Genomic DNA, 17,761 nt, shown 5'->3' with positions numbered 1-17,761 from the left:
GGTTGTTGACCCACTTCTCCTTTACATCCATTGTTTATCAGCCAAAGCTGACATGGAACATTTTTGGGTCACATGCCGCTACTGAGAATTCTAGAAGGAAAGCTGGGCCTTAGAAGAGTGATGAGGAACCTGTGGCCTTCCAGGTGTTGTTGGACTACAGTCAGGATGGTCGGCGTTCAGGCATGATGGGAGTTGCAATCGAGCAATATCCAGAAGGCTACAGGCTCCCCATCTGTGGTCCAGAAGTTTCACCCAAGTTATCAACCTGATACTTCACAGAAGTCCCCTTCTCTCCAGGTGTTACTGCCTTATAGCTGCCATTATACCTGGCCGTTAGCCATGCTGTCTGGGAGCTGCAGTTCAGCAGCATTCAGAGGGCTACAGGTTCGCTATCCCTTCTTTAGAGAGACTGACCACCCAAGAGAGGCATTTTCATAGCCATTTGTTCTACTGATCCTCAGGTAACATCAGTTCTGGTTTATTTACACTGAGTTGTTTCCCCCCACCCACTCTAATGTAGTATTTCACTGATTGCAGACAAGCATTCAGGGATGCCACCCAGATCTGATGAAATAGAAAGGCATTCCATTATTTCCCCATCACCTTGCACGCTGCCTGTACTTGTGTGTGCCGAAACACCTAGAGAAATATGTAGCTGTTGGTGCAATTATGTATCTGTGTGCACAATTACTTTGTTGCAGCAAGGCTTTTAAAGGGACCCCTGACCATTAGGTCCAGTTGTGACCGACTCTGGGGTTGCGGCGCTCATCTCGCTTTATTGGCCGAGGGAGCCGGCATACAGCTTCCAGGTCATGTGGCCAGCACGATTAAGCCTCTTCTGGCGGACCAGAGCAGCGCATGGAAACGCTGTTTACCTTCCCGCCGGAGGGGTACCTATTTATCTACTTGCACTTTGACGTGCTTTTGAACTGCTAGGTTGGCAGGAGCAGAGACCGAGCAACGGGAGCTCACCCCATTGCGGGGATTCAAACCGCCAGCCTTCTGATCGGCAAGTCCTAGGCTCTGTGGTTTAACCCACAGCGCCACCTGCGTCCCTAGCAAGGCTTTTACTATGATCCTAAATGGTGGTGTTCTTCACTGGAAAGGTTGGCCAATCAACATACCTGGTACAAGGGGCCCATGCTCTGTTGATTCTTCATCCCGAAAGGAGTATCTGTAATCCTCAGGCCTTGTGAATTGAAGCAACTTTTGCAATCTAGTATCGTCTTACCCATTTCCAGCTTCTAAGTATGCTGGGAATTCAGAAAGGTTCATAGTCAAGCTTCCTAATGGGCAAATTTCAAGGCGGTGGATAACTACTCCAGTTTTATAATGAAGATGCCATATTCCTTAAAAGTAGCTCTTCAAATGTCATCTGGAAGAGCCCTGACCAATAGTCAGATTTTTTTGCTCACCCACTCATCTCAGTAGAAAGTTAGCACTGTGAAGTCCTGGCTATGCCCTCAAGGATAGTATTTAACTAGTGGCTGCTTTCATCACTGTCATGTTAGCAACCTCCCCCACTGAAATTTAAGCATTTTAACCTCATTGGGGGAAAACACCCAAACTACTAAATCATATACAGTGCTGTTTTTCTAGAAGAAGAGGTGCCAAAAGGCCTCCCTTGTTCCCCTATAATGGCAATGTCTCCCACCTGAGAGGTGCTGGAACTGAGTTCCAGCTGTAAAAAAGCTCTGACTGCATACATGTTAAACAGCAATGGCAAGCTAGTAATCACATGAATTCAGAATTATTCCTCACAACTTTCACAACATGTCCTTAAATGTCTAATTCTTGAAGATGCATGACATCAGCCTGTAACTTAAACAAACCTAGAGTGCAATTCTACACATGCCCGCTTAGAAGATCTATTAAGTTCAATGAAATTTACTCCCAAGTAAGTGTTTATAAGATTGCAACCCTGGAGTTTTACGTTAATCCTATGATCAACAAAGAATTCAAACCAGAGAGTGTTGTGTTAAGTAGTTTTGATCTGTTTGCTTTCAAAATGACAGATCTGCAGAAATGATATCCTGCAGATGAATATGAATGAAAGCTTTTCAGACATAACTGTGGTGTGGCTTCTGCTTTTTATTCTGACTGCATTCAGTGACGGTGCCCTTAGAAGCCAGAAGCCAAATAGAAGGTATTCTCACTGTTACGATAACTTTTAAAATACTATTGATTTTTTTTCAATCCAGTCTTAGGATTACTCGAGGGTGTGATTTATGATCTTTTGAAATTTGCAATTTGCGGTGTTGCTAATGGCCTCATTCATCTCTCTGTTCTATTCTCACACCCCACCCACATTTCACTTCAAATCGGGACCTCTTCTCACAAATAACAAATCAGGGCTCTTATAGTTTTGCTGTTACAGTCGTACTTTGGAAGTCGAACAGAATCCGTTCCGGAAGTCCATTCGATTTCCAAAACATTTGAAAACCAAAGCATGGCTTCTGCAGCCAATTGGAAGCTGTGGAAGTCCTGTCAGACTTTGGCTTCCAAAAATAGTTTGCAAACCGGAACAGTCACTTCTGGGTTTGCAATGTTCAGGAGCCAAAATGTTCTGTTCGACAAAATGTTCTGTTCGACAAAATGAGCTGTTTGACTTCCAGGGTATGACTTTATTTATAAACCAAGGAAGGCAATATGGTGCTTTCCAAATGCTGCTGGACTCCCAACTCTTATCAGGCTCAGCCTATGTGGTTAATCATCAAGAATGATGGGAAATGTAGCAGCAACATCTGGAGATGGTTACCCCTGACTGACACTGAAAGAACAACAGCCAGTTTTGAGCAAAACTAAATATTATCACAGGAGAGAAGATGGTTTACCGTTTTTGAACATAAGTACATCAGGAGAGTCTGCTGGATCAGGCCAATGAGCCATTAAGTCCAGCATCCTCTTCCTACAGTGGCCAAAAAGATGCCTATGGGAAATCTGCAAGCAACAGTACTTTCCTTTTCTGCAGTTTCCAGCAGAATCATTGCTGCCTTCATTTTTGGAGGCAGAGCACATAGCCATCACACATAGTAGCCATCAATAGCTTTATCTTCAGACCTAAATGTTTTGTTTAGTTTTTAATTCTTACCCCCAGTTTCACAAATAACTCCGCTATACAGCTTCAAATAAAACGTTTTAAGTGTGTTTTAGGTGCAATATATAACGTGACACTAGATGGCGATGGTGAGCCTTATGGAAAATGCAACGTATTTTTAAAAATGCTTTTTTTTATTTTAAAAAAGCATTTTCAGAACAGTTTTTATATACGTGTAGATTCCACCCAACTCAGTTTAAGACAATTTAGTCCATATGAATTGCTAATTAGCTTCAACTCATATGCCACCAATGTCAAATAACATATCAAATGCTTGGAAGAGGCTTTAAGTATATGTAGCTGGCACAGTTTGTTTCATTTGTGTCTGGAAGCATGAAACAGTATTTACATAGTGATTAAAAAGTGGAGTAATATCCACTCCGAGTTGAAGCTTAACAGAGCAGCTGTGCTGGGCTCTTGGTGATGCTGCTTCACATCCCCAGTGTGCAAAGGAAGCCCAGGTTCAGTTCCTGCATGTGACTGAGCCAGGGGAAAGCAATACATTAAAGAACATTGGATCCATACACCTCACACAAAGATGCAGGAGAAGCACTGGCTAGTGATGCTTTTGTGGACTGTTCTTCCTCCTGTTACATCACATGATGGTTTCCTTTTGTGCTCCCCAACTTATTTAAATTCATGGGGTGGGGGTGGTTCTTCAGAGCAGAGGGTGTCCCAGCGGAGCTGGTCTACCCTTAGACTAGCTAGTCTCTGTCAGCAGTTTGTGCGTCACTTACTTTTCCCAAGTTCTGCCAGGAGTGGGCTCCTTCCTTCCTTGGGCTCCTAGGTCTGTTTCCCAGCAGCCCACATGACTGCTCTGCCCACCCTCAGCTGAGGGGTTGCCAGGGACACCCCACTTTCCCCTTGGCTCCAGCTGGTTTCATCAGTAAGAGCTGAAGGGTAAGACACAGACTGCCCTTTTAAAGATCTGTCCCTTTCTCTTCTTGTCCTCTCACACACCTGTTTCTCCCTCTCTTCAGAGCATTCCAGCAGTTCTTGTGATAGGGTAGCCTTGCCCCCACCCATCTCCCCCCAGAGATCTGGGGAGAGACAAGGTTTGTACTCTCTGGGTCCCACACAGTTGGCTAACATCTCCTGTCACCTTCAGGTATTTCCCACCCCCCTTCCCTGATCCCTCTTTGTAATCCCAGCCTGATGGGACCTCTCTCTGTGCTCTTCCTGGGGCTCCCAGTCAGTCACTTTCGTGCTTGCCTCTTCCTCAGTAGCCCTCAATCGCCTGAAGGGTTGCTGCAAAGGTGCTCACTGAGGTGAAGCCATTGGCAAAAGCCTTGACCAAGGCAGAAAGGTGGGCTGCTGCCTGTCCTCTCAATCTCAGCCCTTCCTTCCTGGAAGGCCCCCTATCAGTGTGGCACAAGCCTGCCACTTTTGCGGATCCTGGCAAAGAGCACTTCAGCAAGATCAGCTGTGCACAAGCATTTAGTTGTATTGGATCAGGCAAGGGTGCGGGATCCACATGCACTCACTCCAGTAACTGACAGGACAAAATTACACAATTACGATAAAAATGTCCAGTATTAAAAATCCAGGGATTGTAAATCTAAGCCTTTTAATCTGTGATTTGATCGTGTATCAGGTACTGGATACTCAAATTCCACATCAGAGCTCTTCTAAAGGACTAGATAAATTCAGTTCTTCTGAAGCATTTTGTCTGTTTCCTAGACTCTATCAATTTGGTTTTTGAATTAAGCCCAAACAGCAGCAGATAAATTCTAAGCCTGCCATCTCTCTGTCCTCACAGCCCAAAATGAATGGTTCTATTGTTTTCCCTCTGGCATATAAATTCTTTCTAATAAAGCCACAGGAACATTGGAAGCTGCCTTACAACAAGTCCGGCCATTGGTTTATCCAGCTCAGTATTGTTGCCAACCCTTTTGAGACAGTGGGCACATGTGGAATTTGGGGAAAGTATTGTGGGAGCCAGCACAAAATGGCTACCGTTGGGTGTGTGACATTACACAAAATGGCTGTCATATCTAAAAGAGGACCACAAAATGGAGTGGGCATGCCCCTGCATTGACCACCCCATTATTTGGGAGGAAAAGGCCTACATCAGACACTGTTGCTCACAAAGATAAGTTATGTTATGTACTGAAGTTGTCACCTTGGGCCAGCAGGGGGATACTGTAGATAGTTCAGGTCCACATATGCAAATAAGGGATCGAAAGTGACGTTCAGTGATTGGATAGTTACAGAAAATGGTTACTGTTGTGTTCTAGTGGAGCTCTATATAAGCAGGCTGGATGAACCCTTCAGTTCAGTTCTGTTCTGGCTTGTGAATAAACAAGAGCTGTTTGAAGAATCGCTGTGTTGTCTGATATGTTCACCCACAACTTAACAAGTTATTTTTAAAAACCTCTGTTCAGAATAGGAGGATATGCATCCAGTTGTGGTGTTCAATGAAATGTGGCCATGTTTAATGTAGGTGCAAACAGGAATTCTGTAGAAATATCAAACAGTCTCTCATGCATTGAGAATCTTTACTGGTTCTCTTTTTGGTTTCCAGAGGCACTATGCTGGCAAACCCACTGACTCACAGTGGGTACCCAGGATTTCAAACTGGGGACATTCCAGCCTTACTTGGAACTGCCAAGAATTGAACTTCGAATCTTCTGCACGCAAAGCAGATAGATGCTCTGCCAATCAGCTACAGCCCTTCCCTCCTAGCTATGGTCCCACAATAAGAAGACTTCTGGCTGTTGGTTCAAGACCTAAGCAACTCAGACCCAGTTCAAACAACATGGGATTACCTAGAGATGTTTTGAATGAAATGCTGTTGCTCTACCAGAGTCGTTGGGGGTGGGGGCCATGGTGACAACATGGTGTGTTTTTCAAATCCCTGAAGAGGGTCTTGTTTGGTCTTGCACTGCTATGAGAGGAGACCACTTCCTCTAGCAAATGATACCATCTCATTTGTGCACAGTTTCCAATCTTACCACTGAGTGGGAGTATTGTTGCAAGGAAGAGGACAGAACAGACTGCTCAAGAAATCTCATTCTTTAGAGGCATTAAAATGAGACAAGGGATATTGCATTAGTGCCCTCCCCATTCTTCTCCTTTATCTCACAGGAGAAAGAGAAGATGATTTTTTTGTGACGAATAATAGTTTTGTGATTGATCAAACTCCAGCTTAAAGTAGATTCTGGTCAGCAATATGTACAACTGTGAAACTAACTCCACAATCCCAAAGGGCCTTTAGGCTTTCGCAAACGGTAGGCGTCCCTGCTGCATGGCAAATCGCTTTTGAGACTAAAGGGAGTTTTAAAAGCATACCGTACGGTGATGTGTTTTGAGAGCCTGATGTACTAAAAATAAGAGCTGATTCCAGCATATTGCTTTAGAACTGGTGTAATGTATAGCAGAGGTGGTTTGAGGATAGCACGACTGGTGAGGTCGCACTGGGAGTCAGTCTGGAAGGGGCATCAAAACAGAGCGGGGGAGGGGGGCAGTGAATTTAAGCGTTGCATGGGGTGCCACTGAAATTTGAGAGCCCGAACTCCACCACTTCAAGAGGCAAACTATGAATGGGAAGTCCTGGCTCGCATCTCACCTCAGGCATGAACTGACAACGTGGCCCTACCAAGCCACTAGTTTTTCCATCTTCCATCTGTTTTGCCATTGGACATATAAGAAATTATGATACATATCTACTATACTGAGTTGTTGTGAAGACAACATTTTTGAAGTGCTCTGGAAACGCTGATTAGCACTGTATAAATACAAATAATCATTGCTTGCAGTGAATTTAAATGGAACTATTTCCTCAGCATTAGTTTTAGTTAATGGGCAATGTAAAACTTGCATGTTTCACCTGTAGCTTAAGAAATTTGAGAGATACGAACTCTGGAGATATGAAATCTGAAGAAATGAAAACTTAGCCCAAGAGCTTCAACCCTAATTACAACACATCCTCCCACCAGCTGTTCTAATTTGGTCATTCTGTACTCTCTTCCAACCCCACCCACCTTGATCGATTAATTTCAAAAATTGATTTCAACATTCTGAGCCCCTCCCTGTGCCTTGGAGTTTTAAACCACACAGATGCCACCTTCTGTGACAATGGTAGGAAATCTGACACACTAATTTTCTTTTTCGTGGAGTGTTGAGGTTGCAATAGCCCCCAAGGCAAGCCCTCTTTATTAGCACTTAATGGAATAGTGCGCGGTGGTAATTCACCCCAATAACTCCATCACACTAATTTCCACCAGTTGAAGAAAAAGAAAAAATTAACACTGATTGTGTTTACATTACCTTTGAGGGGTAGGGAATATCATGCCAGTGACCTTCCCCCTCTTATTACTGGTGGTAAATGGTCTTCCTTGCGAGGTCTCAGTTGCACATTGTCATTACATATAGAACAGGGTATTCTCTCTGTGACAGGACAATTAAAATGTAAGCATTGTGCATTTAGGAGATGTGCAAGCAATCGACCTTGAAAAGCTTTGTTTATATAGCTTACGTGACACAGTTACAGCTGTGTGAATACTTTATGCAATCACTCCAGTGTTTTAAGCCTTTTAAAATTGCCTTTCTATAATTCAGGATCTGAAGAATTAGGTATCTTGATAACTGTGTCTGGGAGGTCAGAGAGACTGTTGTTATAGGGATTTTCACACTTTCCAATTTGTGTTATGGATGTACAAACTGTGCTAGTGTGGTGACCTTTATTCACACTGCTTTAATATTTCATTTCTAGAATAGTTGATGGCTAAGGTGCCCTTTGGTTTTTAAAGCCCATGAGGGTGTTTTTTTTTTTTTAAAAAAAAATAATTAAAATGCAGATTTTTGATTAATGGGGCTCAGTTTGGGGTAATATAAAAATAGAGAGGTTCAGCTCTAGAAACTATTCACATGAATACCTTGTGTTACCTTGGGGCAAAGCGACATTTGTTTGAGCTACAGAACACAGGGGTGAATGTGTAATATGGAGTTTGCGGACTTTCAGAAAGCCAAAATGCAGGGGCTCAATTCTGTATTTTAACTGGGGTGGGGAAAAGAATGGAAGAGAACCAGTGGGTTGCAGCAGCTAATGAAGAGGTGAGGAACCTGTGGTCCTCCAAATATTGTTGGGCTCCAATTCCCAATGATGGGAGTTGTAGTTCAACAATATCTAGAGGCCACAGGTTTCACATCCCTTGGGGAAGAGCTGGGCCAAATTGTTATCAATCCATGAAATCAAGTTATTCAAACAGGGACTTCACCTACCCACCCACACCCCTTTTAAAAGTACAGAGGTTTGTGCTTATAATAATGGCCAATGCACAGAAACAGCGATGTGGTCACAGATATACTTATTCCTGAAAATAATTGCATGTCGTTTGAAACGAAGCTTGGGGCGATTGCCCTCCACGTCCTGCCGTAATAGTACATCTGACAAAATGTCAGCTTTGGAACCATGTTTCAATTATCTTTTGGGATGAAGTTATTGTGTGATTACAAGAAACAATTGGATTTCACATTCATATGAACCCTCTAACAATTCTTCTGGGATAACTTAAAGAACAGGTGAGACCAGAACACTGAACCTGCCCATTTTGGACCCACATTCCCTGCCTGTGTTTCATTAACTGCTGCAAAGATATTGATATCAGATAAAAGGAATTCTCTGATAGTTCTGATAGAACAATAATGGTTTAGTAACATTTAATATCTTGCCACAATAACAAAATTGATGAAAATTCTTCTTGACGAAGAAAACGAAAATTTGAGAATTTACTACATGAAACAAGAACATCCATTAGATCTATTTAAAGCTTTTTCACCTCTGTCATAATTAATGAATTATTTCAATGAATTATTTATATTATAAAATTTGAATAATATGTAGTATATTTTTAAAGAAAATATTGCATTTATTGTACATTACATCAAACCTGTGATTATTTAGAAGCAAACCATAAAATTAGTGAATATTAGAACATACAGTATGATATATTGTTTGTAGAATATTTGTTGTCTTGTAATGTAAAAACATCAGTATTATAGCTTTGGTGCTAGACTCAGAAACCTCTGCTTGGGAGAGGGCCTCCTGAGAGCCCCAGTCTGGTGGAGACCCTGAACCATCTCAGGAAGCAGCCACAGGTGACCCTCTCCTTCAGGGATCTCTACAGATGTTGAGGGAAAGAAGCACCCAACAACCTCCATCAGGATAGATAGATATCAACACTTCAGAATGAAAATGTCAACAATTGATTTCTGGTGAGGGGTGGCCAAGACAGCATCTGTCTCTGCAACAATATTTTAAGCTATCATCAGTAATAATAATAATAATAACAATAACTTTATTATTTATACCCCGCCCATCTAGCTGGGTTTCCCCAGTCACTCTGGGCGGCTCCCAACAGAACACTGAAAACAGAATAAAACTTCAAACATCAAAAACTTCCCTAAACAGGACTACCTTCAGATGTCTTCTAAAAGTCAGATAGTTGTTTATTTCCTTGACATCTGATGGGAGGGCGTTCCACAGTAGGGTTCTGATCAGTGCTTGAGCTGTATTACTTGCCTGATGCAGGTCTTCAGTATTGATAATCTTCAGCTTTGCTGTGCTCTGTCCAGGGTCCTGATGTCTTACTGCAATACATGTTTGCCATTGCTGCCTGCTGATCTATGAACTCACTTTCGCGAAGCAACTCCTCCATGGCCCTCGGTCCTGGAAATCCAAGGGATCAAGGAAGAGACGGAGTATGAATTTGTATCATCTCATGTATGGTATGAAACACCCAAGGTATGGTGGGAGAGACGTGCAGTTTGAAAGTATGAACCTTTTATTGTGCCAGTTACAGACATCAGGAATCACAAGACAGAGAAACCAGTAGGAGAACACTTCAATCTCCCAGGACATTCTATACAAGATCTCAAAGTAGCTGTTCTATTACAAAGGAATTTCAGAAATAGACTGGAAAGAGAAGCTGCTGAATTGCAACTTATTACCAAACTTAAAACCATGGAGAGACCTGGTCTGAACAAAGACATTGGATTCTTATCTCATTATACATGACAAAGCCATTTTTCACCTTCTCACCCCTTGCTTTTTCCTGTAAGACCTATTGCAGTCGTTAAGAGTCGTCAACAGGCTCACCACAGCTATCTGCCAATCACCCATTCCCACCACCCTCCTGAGTAATACCCCTCCCCACCTTCTCACTATATAGAAGGGTCTGGTGACTTCTGTTTCAGTGTATCTGAAGAAGTGTGCATGCACACGAAAGCTCATACCTAGAACTAACTTAGTTGGTCTTTAAGGTGCTACTGGAAGGAATTTTTTTATTTTGTTTTTTCTTTTATTGTGCTTAACCCCAACATCACATTGGTCCATAATGCTGTATCTCTAGCATTTTATAAGAAGAAGTGTCTTGCTGGATCTAGTCCAGCATCCTTTTTCTTTAAATAGTTGCAAACCATATGCCTATGGGAATCCTGCAATAAGGGCCTGAGTGCAACAACACTCTCTCTAATCGTGATTCCCAACCATTGGTATGCATTCTGCCTCTGGCAGTGGAGATAAAACATAGGCATTATGGGTGATACAATAGCCTTATCTATCATGAATTTGACTACAATGGTTACCTTTTAATGACATCCAAGCTGGTGGTCACATCTTGTGGGAACGAATTCCATTGTTTAACTGTGTGTTGCTATCCCTGAATCTTCCGCCTTTCGCCTTCATTGGCCCTGAGTTCTAGTATTATAAGAAAGGGAGGAAAAACATTCTCACTATCTGCTTTTTCCACACCATGCCTGTTTAGAGCTGATTCAACATTTGCTCAGGTGGCAAATCCAAAGAATGGTCAACGCACTTTGTTAAGTAGACTTGTGCAACAAATTAAGTCTGACTCGCTCAAGATAATTTGTGGCTTAATGAGAGGAGGAAATTAAATAATGTGAGAATGAACTAGGTGACTATCCCCCACCCCGCACCCCAAAGGGTGTATTGCTAAGAAAGTTTCCTTTTTTCTCTCAACAGAAAAAGAGATGGGCGTTTTGACTCTGGGCCAAAGATTTTGGCGATCCACTGAACGCAACAGCGCAGGAAAGCAGTAAGTTGAGGACCATGTTGTGTATCCTTGAATGAGTAACATTGAATATGATGGCCACTTCCACCTACAGTAACTTTATTTTGGTTATTTTGACCTAACAGGGACTTCATATCGTATATAATAACAACAGTGTTTTTTCACTGGCTGCAAGCAGAATGGTTAGGAAAAACACAGAAAGCAAGGTGAAATGCCCCAGAGTCCCTTTATACCACACACCCCTATTTTTGATCATTCTGTACAGCATGGGTGGTGAATCTTTTTCAGCCTGAGGGCTGCATTCCTGCATGGACAACTTTCCAGTGATTGACAGGGCCAGAGGCAAAGTGTGGGTAGAACAAAGGATATGAGCACTACCTTTGTACAGTAGGCTACACTCCCACCATGCTAAAGGCAGAGGTGTTTATTCTTCCACATCTTTCCATCTGTCATCCATGCAAAAAGAGGCATGCTCATGGAGCAAGGACACATTCTAGCCAGGCAAAAGCACTCAAGGCTGGTGCAGAGAGAGGCATGGTCTGGGGATGGCATGTGTAGCCTAAGCATGTCCTGAGAGCTGAATAGAGAGGCCTGGAGTGCTGCATTCAGCCCCCCAAGCCTGAGGTTCCCCACCCCTGCTGTATGGCTTCGCTTATCACCCCATCTCAATTATATTGTACCACAGGAAGAGCAGCAAAACAGTCAAGCAAATGGAATATATTTCATAGGAGAGAGAGAAAGAGAGAGAGCAAGACACACACACACACACACACACAGAGAGAGAGAGAGAGAGAGAGAGAGAGAGAGAGAGAGAGTCACATTACACTTCCTGCAGCAGTTGTATTAGCAACAGCAACGCTGGTGTTTCACTGGGGCTCTCTGCAGTAAACACTGGAAATGTTAACAGATTTGGGTCCCTAATCATGCAGGAGCATGCACCAGGGAGTTTGGAATGACAGCAGCTGCATGTTGAAGGGCATGCACCTGTCCATCACACTTTAGGTGATTACTGTGGGAACAATGATAATTGCTGCGTAAAGCATGGGATAGAAGAATTGTGCAGTTGCGTGATTATGCCATCCTGATGTTCATTCATATAGATGTTTATCATTCATATATATATGAGCCAGTGTGGTGTAGTGGTTAAGAGAGATAGACTCATAATCTGGGGAACCGGGTTCACGTCTCCGCTCCTCCACATGCAGCTGCTGGGTGACCTTGGGCTCATCACACTTCTTTGAAGTCTCTCAGCCTCACTCACCTCACAGAGTGTTTGTTGTGGGGGAGGAAGGGAAAGGAGAATGTTAGCCACTTTGAGACTCCTTCGGGTAGTGATAAAGCAGGGTATCAGATCCAAACTCCTCCTCCTCCTCCTCCTCCTCCTCCTCCTCCTCCTCCTCCTCCTCCTCCTCCTCTTCTTCTTCTTCTTCTTCTACTTTAGCCTTCATGATGAATAAATATATGTAAAGAAAAACCACAAAGCTACCCTTGAGAATGGTGGTTGATGGGGAGAATGTGTGTCAATGACATCATGAGCATTAGTAAATAGGGGACCTTTGCAGCTGGCTAAACTACCCTGGAAATCTACCAGGCTAGTCTTCCTAAAATTCAAAGCAGCAGATAAAAAATATGCGCATTTCCCCCCAAAGTGGGAGAGTGGACTCTATCAAACAGCCTCATCCTTCTTAACATGCTGCATTGGACATAGCATATCATGCAGGTAGAAGAGTTATGATGACACCACACATGAAAAGCACATTACTTTCCCCAAGGAATCCTGGGAATCGTAATTTGTCAAGGGTGCTGGTGAGGGGTAAACTATAGTTCCCAGGATCCCTTTGGGGAAGCCACATGCTTTAAATATATGATGTATACAAAGCTCCCCTGCTGCCACTGATCTGCTGTGGGTGCCTTTGAGGAAAATGGTTTTCATAATCCATGACATATCCTCACTGATTTATTCTGAATCCTCCTAAATGTTACTGAAAAATCAGATCTGGGCAAGACTGTTGCTTTTGGGACTTTTCCTAATTAAACTTGAATAGCTCTGCCATATTAACAAAACCCCACGCTTCCCATCTCCCTCGAGCGCCGCATGTGCGAAAGGCCTGGGCTGCAATTGCCAGCCAGATAGCAGTAAGCAAGGATGCTTGACTGCTCAGGAGTGGCTAAATTATGTTGGACTGCAGCAATGCAATTTCATCTTTGCTTCAGAGTCTCAGCTCCTCTAGCCTCGCTGCAGGGAATAAAAGTCAGCTTGCTATGACAGAAGACTGTGTTTTGTGGGCCAGGCCGTTGCTGGCATGTTAAGGAGAAAGAGTTCAGCTTTTGTGTTTATTTGCTGAAGCACTAAGCTACCAGTCAGTGCATATTTGATGGTTTCCTGGAGCTATTCGTTACTCAGACAAGTTGGTTAGCAAGCCCAAGGGTAGCATGTATTCTTTGGCTGCTGGTAGGCAGTGGGATGATTTTGTCTCAATAAACTTTTCTATTCTTCAAAGCTCAGCTGACAAATTTGCCCTTAAGCTCAACGAAGGGTATATCCAAGATGGCCAGCTCCCATCCAAGGATTTGTGAGCAGCTGGCCAATCAATTTTTGCCACAGAGGGAGCTGTGGAAGAGCATTGGGCCTGAAAATACTACCTTATCGATTAAACATTTGTGGTCTATAAAATACAGTAACAGCGCGAGGCTGGCTGGGGAGTGAAGCCTGCCAGCAAATTTCCTGTGTCTCTCCCCGCACCCCACCTTCTTTCAGCCTCCAAGGACAAGAGAAAAATAAGTTAAGATGCTGAGTTGGAATTCATTTGTATCATAATGGTTTTTGATGACTAGCAAAGGTTACTTTATGATTATCCACCTAATTATAAAACAGTCAGCAAGTATCATCTTATCTGAATCAGCATCGGCTAAATTATAAAATGCCCTTGTTTTATGCAAATTTGAGTCATATTGCAGCTTCACCCTTCTAACCTGTCTGTCTGTCAATAAGGCATGTGTGGGACATAAATCTTAAGGCTGCACCAGAGTTTGATTCTGCTGCAAATAAAAAGTGAGTAGAAGGTGAATTAATTCAGTAGCATACCTTGACTGATGGGGAACACTAAAGAGGCGGTTGGGTGTAAGGTTGCTTTCATGCCTGCAGGAAAACTTTACTACAGATGAAGAGCTGTGGCATCTCTTAGAGAGACTCCTAGAATATCGAGAGTTTGATTCTCATTTCTTCTTTTTCCCACTTGGCAGACTTTTGTGTGTGTTCAGATTTACTGCTTATCTTACCTAAGACAGCCTTCTTCAGCTTTGAGTCCCCAGATGCTGATGGACTACAATTCCCATCATCCCCAGCCAGCAAGATCAATGGTCAGGGATGATGGCTGTTGTAGTAGAACATCTGCAGGTTCCTCCCCTTGGTGGCTGTGATGGAGAAACTTCAGTCTGAACTGGGATGTGCATGGTCCCCACCCCTGCAGCAAAAATAGAACGATGACAAATTAAATAACTTAAGAATTTGCTGCCCTTTCATGACCCTCAAATCAGCTGACTGAGGTGGCTGCCTCACTTTGTCTAATAATAGGGCTGGCCCTGCTTTGCAAATAACATGTTCTGTGTGTCTGTGTCTTTCTAGCTATATTAATGTTCTCCCCTTTGCAATGGAACATGTGCTAGGCTCCTACATGTTATCATAACAGTGTTACAAATTTGTATGTTATAGCCATACAGTGGTACCTCGGGTTACAGATGCTTCAGGTTACAGATGCTTCAGGTTACGGACTCTGCTAACCCAGAAATAGTACCTTGGGTTAAGAACTTTGCTTCAGGATGAGAACAGAAATCACGTGGCGGCAGTGGGAAGCCCCAATACCTAAAGTGGTACCTCAGGTTAAGAAAAGTTTCAGGTTAAGAATGGACCTCCAGAACGAATTAAGTTATTAACCTGAGGTACCACTTTATTTGAGGGTGGAGGGGCCCAAGATATTTTGCTGCCAGAGGCAGAGCAGCGGCAAGCAACCTTGTTTGCTCCCCAAATCAAAGCGCATAATACCCAAGTCCAGCCAAGTTATTTCGGCACCTGAGGCAGACAGTCCAACAAGCACCTGTCTCCCTTGGCAGTAAAAACAGTATCATAACAAATTAAATAGCTGACAATTTGCTGCCATTCCAGGATGCCCCAAATCTGCTGCCTCAGGTGGCTGCCCCACACTGCTTAATGATAGGGCTGGTCCTGCTTCTCAGCTGTCTCAGCGGGCACCAGGATGACCTCAGGTGACCTGTTGACATCAGACTGTGTTGGCAGAGACAGCGGGCATTGCAGGTGCTGGTGATGATCAGCTGGTTGTCACAGCTTGCAAAGCTCTCTGCCTTTGCAAGTGCCAGTGATCATGGTCATGCTTGCAAAGGCCAAAGGCCACAACTGTCATATAGGTTTACCTGCCCCACATCTGACATCATGCCATGTGTAGGACAAGTGGGTGTGGCTTGGCTGATTGGCCTCGCAGGTCAAATGAGGAGGCCTGGTGGGCCTAGTAAGTAGACCCAAAGGTGTAGCTTCTCCATGCTTCTTCTAAAGCCTACAAGCAGCCTTTGTATGGGGGAATATGTTATGTACTGAAGTGCTCACCCTGGGTCAGCAGGGGGATACTGTAGATAGTTATGCAAATGAAGGATCGAAAGTGACGTTCAGTGATTGGATAGTTTGTATGCAAATGAAGGATCAAAAGTGACGTTCAGTGATTGGATAGTTTGTATGCAAATGAAGGATCAAAAGTGACGTTCAGTGATTGGATAGTTTTAGAAAATGGCAACAGTTACATTGTTCTGGAGCTCTATATAAGCAGGCTGACTGAGCTCCTCAGTTCAGTTCTGTTCCAGCTTACAAATAAAGAGCTGCTTTGGAAGAATCGCTGTGTCGTCTGATATGTTCGCCCACAACTTAACAGAATAGAAGATTGGAGTCCACCTTCCAGGACTTCAAAAAACTGCAAGGGCTTGCAAACACTGTGCAGATGAAGATGAAGGTTTGTCCAGGTGGTGTTGTTTTTTGTACAGCAAAGGCATGGTTGTTGTTTTGCAGAATTCAGATTCTCTTTAGTCAAGGTAGTGCTTCCTTTCTGGCAATAAGCATTTCCTCAGCACTCAAACAACTATATTTTGCGGCTTCCCAGCTAGCATGTCTACAGCTGCTCCGAATGCTCTGTGGAATTTTATTTATTTAGAAATTTATATCCCACGTTTCAGTTATGGGAGCCCCCGAGACAGCTTACAGAGTAACAGAAACAAATGCAAAGCATGCAATAGAAATATAGCGGAATAGAAAGCTTAAAAAAGCCGAACAATGCTAAATTCATCCAATGCAGCATAGGGAACATTCGCACAGCCAGAATGCCTGGTCAAATAAAAAAATGTATTAACTACATGCCTAAAGCAGGACTGGGAAACTTGTGGCCCTGCTGGGTGGGCTTTTCGTTTTCTTTTACTACTTCTGTGGGTCCCCTGGTGTGTAGCCATTATGCCAAAAGGTTTTGGTGCTTCCTCAGCTACCCCAAGGTTGTCTTTAAAAAGAGAGAACTATTTAAGTTTTTCCACTGCTTTCAGAATTCATATCAATGATCTTAATTAATCATTTATATCATAGAGCTTTAAACAATACGTTATATATTTTAAATATATATTTATATTTGTGCTACATTACATTAAATCTGCAATTTTAATGGATCATGATTTAGAAGTAAGATTTAGTGACCATTAGAATACAATACATACATTTGTATGTGGAAAATACCATTTTGAAAATTACTGACTACTTCCACTATGGTACTTTGAAGGCTAAAGAGCTTTTTGTGGTCCCCCAAGCCGCCCTCTCAATTTCCCCCTTAAAAAACTTAAATATTTTGTTTTTTAATATCTTCTCCCACGAGTACCCCACTGTGATGTCAAACGTACTCTTATGGCCTCTAAGGGCCACTCCAAATATGTCTATTCAATTTTTTTAAAAATCAATTTATTATTTAACCGACAGCTCTTCTTTTGGAAGACAACATTGAGAAATCATGTTCTTGCCATACTTTGCCCACACCACACCCAGTTTGCACTCCCATTCCTGGAGGGTTGGCCATGATGGGGCCATGTTGGTCCTTGGTTTGAAAAAGGTTGGTCCTCCTTTAGGATCCAGTGTATATGATATGTATGATCTTAAACCACATGCAACACCTGCAAACATGTGCAAGGAAATGACCCTACAAAGCTGATTAACTGAGCACTATGTTAAATTCCTCCCAATCTACCTGCAACCCGAGTGGCCAAGTGGAAAAAGGGCAGGGCTTGTGCACCTTTGACAGGTGTTTAGAAGACGAAATTACAGCTTGTCATGAAAGCTACACTTGCTGATAATCCCTGCTTCTCCACAGCAGTTGAAGGTGCATGAGCCTGGTCCCTTCCCTCTGTCTTTTTGTTCATCTGTCCATCACCTTTGCAGCGCCAGCTGTTCAGTGTGAATTCAGTGGAACAAAAAAGGCACAGCCCTAATTTCAGTAAGAACAGGACCAGCCCATCATGGGCAGCTGAGAGAGAAAGGTGCTGAGAAATGCCAATCATGTGGGATAGTGAAAGGAAATGAAGAGGAGATGGGAGGCGA

At 43.1% G+C, this 17,761-nt stretch overlaps 1 long non-coding RNA gene across 1 annotated transcript in view; it reads right to left on the bottom strand.

Moving 5' to 3' along the window:
- The window catches only part of LOC309345242, a 163,478-nt gene that overhangs the window by 10,677 nt on the left and 135,040 nt on the right, over positions 1–17,761 (bottom strand). The window lies entirely within an intron of this gene.

Source organism: Podarcis erhardii (genome assembly GCF_964252035.2).
Source record: "Podarcis erhardii genome assembly, chromosome: 6".
Lineage (NCBI taxonomy): Eukaryota > Metazoa > Chordata > Lepidosauria > Squamata > Lacertidae > Podarcis > Podarcis erhardii.
The sequence above is the reverse complement of the archived record's forward strand: the minus strand, read 5'-3'. Positions and strand labels throughout refer to the sequence as shown.